The sequence below is a fragment of the Bos taurus genome, chromosome 26, assembly GCF_002263795.3.
Source record: "Bos taurus isolate L1 Dominette 01449 registration number 42190680 breed Hereford chromosome 26, ARS-UCD2.0, whole genome shotgun sequence".
NCBI classification, from domain to species: domain Eukaryota; kingdom Metazoa; phylum Chordata; class Mammalia; order Artiodactyla; family Bovidae; genus Bos; species Bos taurus.
The window spans coordinates 36,723,164-36,726,375 of NC_037353.1; positions in this window are offsets into that span (position 1 = coordinate 36,723,164).

Here is a 3,212-nt window from a genome sequence, read left to right on the forward strand (position 1 = left end):
TAAAGTCTGAATCTGAATTCTCTCAACCTGCTCACTCCTTTAAGTTCACTCTTAGGTAACATCTTCCCAAAAGTAACAGTCAAGTATAGCTCCAAGTATAGCATCCTTTGGGCAGCAAGATCAAACCAGTCAATCCTAAAGGAAATCAACCCTGAATAGTCATTCAAAGGACTGACACCAAAGCTGAAGCTCCAGTACTTAGGCTACCTGATGTGAAGAGCTGACATATTGGAAAAGACCCTGATGCTGGGAAAGATTGAAGGCAGGAGGAGCAGGGGGCGATAGAGGATGAGATGGTTGGATGGCATCATCGACTCAATGGACATGAGTTTGAGCAAACTCTGGGGGAGATAGTGAAGGACAAGGAAGCCTGGTGTGCTGCAGTCCATGGGGTTGCAAAGAGTTGGACATGACTGAGCGACTGAACAACAGAGCATCAAAATTAAGTCAATGGCCCTGCATCATTGCACTTGGAATACCCTTCCCATAACCTGGAAAAGGGAAGCAGATTTATGTATTAGAAAAATATATTGGTCAGATCATTTTCAGTTGCAAGTGACAGAAACCAAACTCCCGCTAGCTTCAGCCAAAAGATAATTTATTGCCACATGTTATTGGAGAGTGGAAGCAAAGCTGGATTCAGGGGTTCATATGATGTCATCAAAAGTATGTTTTTTTTCCTCCATCTCTTAACTGTGCTTCCTCTGTAATGGCCTCATCCCCAGACTGGCTGCAACCATGTGAAAGGCCCCTGCAGAAAGCTGCCGTGGCCAGGAGGACATTTTTTTTTTTTCCTATGCTCCACCAAGGGGTAATTCTTTTAAAGTTCTCACATTTGTTTTGTATTGATCAGCACTTGAGGCCAGAGCACTCTTCTGGATCTCTTACTCTGTACTGTGTACTATGTTCCCCACCCAACACATACTCCCAACTCTTTCCTCTCTCATGGGTCCACCCAACGGCTTCCGTGCTTTCACAAGGTAAGAGTCTCTATCTATCTGTCTTGCTCTGTATTTGTTTCTCATTTCTCTTCCTCCTCTCCACATCCCTCCCAATCCATATCAAATTTTGAAACAGGACACTAATTGGTCCTGCTAAGATAACCAACCCCCCCCAAACCTGACCAATCACTGTGCCCAGTGGGATGGAGTATTCTGGTGGGCCTAAGGTATCCCATCTCCGTGAGAAATTGAACCATATCTTAATGGACAGCTCCACCAAATATATGTGCAACTGGGGTAAGGGAGGGAGTCCTTAGAAGTAAGTGTGCTACCAAACGTAAGTAAGAAACCACTGAAACCCCTGTGAATAATCAGAATTTGCTGTTTTGTGTGATTTTCCCTGATCTTAGTTTTCTGATTCAGTTGAGATCTAAACAGCCAATTGAAATAATTCCAATACAGAGGTCTGTCACTGGGACGTAAATGAGGAAAGGAAGGTTTGATTCTATTCCACCTCCTGCTGGACCCGCCCTAACCAAAAATGTGTTGCTCAAAACTTGTGCACATGTACCCAGGCTTCCAAATGTGGACAAGGGACCAGGCCGTGGAGTAAGCTGGTGTTTCTTGCAAGAAATGAGGGAAAGCACTAACAATGGGAAGTTTCTCTTCCCTTGGAATTTGACTAGGGAGGCTATTTCTGGTACTGCTGCTGCTGCTGCTACAAATCTGGTTAAATAAAGATGGACTAAACAACTTTTACATATCAAACATTATGGGGACTTATTGGTGAATTTTTTTTTAATTCCCTGCCTTCAGAAAATGTACAGCTTTTAGGGAAGCGCAGGAAAGTGTGAGAATGCCATAACAAAGTGTTATAGGAACAAAGAGGAAGAGGTGGTGCATTTTGCTGGAGATGGAGGGAACAAACAGGAATCAGGGAAGGGGGGAGAGAGGAATCTCAGTAGAGGTTTCCCAGGAGAGATGACATCTGACCTGCAGAACAAGAGGGAGCGTGATAACTTAGAAGGAGAGCAGCATTTTAGGCAGAGGAAACAGTAACAAAAGGGAGGGAAAATCAATCCAGCATCTCTCTAATAGTTGCTGGCCAAGTTTCTACAGCCAGCACAAGCGGGAGGATTGAAGCAATTATTGAGAAAACTGTCTCAATCTTTCCTTTCCTCCTGGCTGTGGAAATTTGGCCATTACTGCATTTTTGTTAAGAGCAAAGAGTCTTGGTTCCAGAGACCACACAATGTTAAGTGATGGAAAAATTATTTTTTAGACAGAACAGAGAAAAACAAGAACACCTGATTTCAGCTGGGGAAAACTAGACTTTATGAAACAAGGAAACAAAAGCCTTTCTTCTCTCTCTCTCTCCACTTTTTCCTCCACCTTTTTTTTCCACCCCCTGGAAGTGGGAGTGAGGAGGAGGGTTTCACCTCAGAGAGCAAATCCACGGGGTAAAAACCATGTGTCTATATGCAGTGAGTGTCTTGTGAAAGCTTTGTAAATAGTTGTAGTAGGATGACGGTAATTATTCAAATAATTTTTCAAGAATTTACTAACATCAAAACCAAGCTAAAGTTGAACTCCAGGAACTGACTTCCAGGCCTTCTTCTGTATTATCCCATCTCCCCAAATGTCTGGGTGGCTTGTCAGCATTCAACATATCCTTTGAAGATTAAACAGCATTAAATTTTTGCCTTGCAAGGAAAGAGATTATGAATTCATGTGAAAACAAGTCTTTGGTAAAAATGCATGCAGAAATCTGAAGAGGGAAGAAATACTGACTTAAAATCTACAAAATGCATCACAAATGAACAGAAACTAGATGGACGTCAGCTTGAATTTTAGCACTAACATAATTAACTGTGTCACTTGAGATGAGTTTCTTAACTTCTCTGCTGCTGCTGCTGCTAAGTTACTTCAGTCGTGTCTGACTCTGTGCGACCCCATAGACGGCAGCCCACCAGGCTCCCCCGTTCCTGGGATTCTCCAGGCAAGAACACTGGAGTGGGTTGCCATTTCCTTCTCCAATGCATGAAAGTGAAAAGTGAAAGTGAAGTCGCTCAGTTGTGTCCGACCCTCAGCAACCCCATGGACTGCAGCCTACCAGGCTCCTCTATCCATAGGATTTTCCAGGCAAGAGTACTGGAGTGGGGTGCCATTGCCTTCTTCGCTTAACTTCTCTAGACCTCAGTTTTAAAATAGGAATCTAGAGTATCGCATTATTTTGGGTACTACAATGAACAATCCATGAAAAAATGTTTT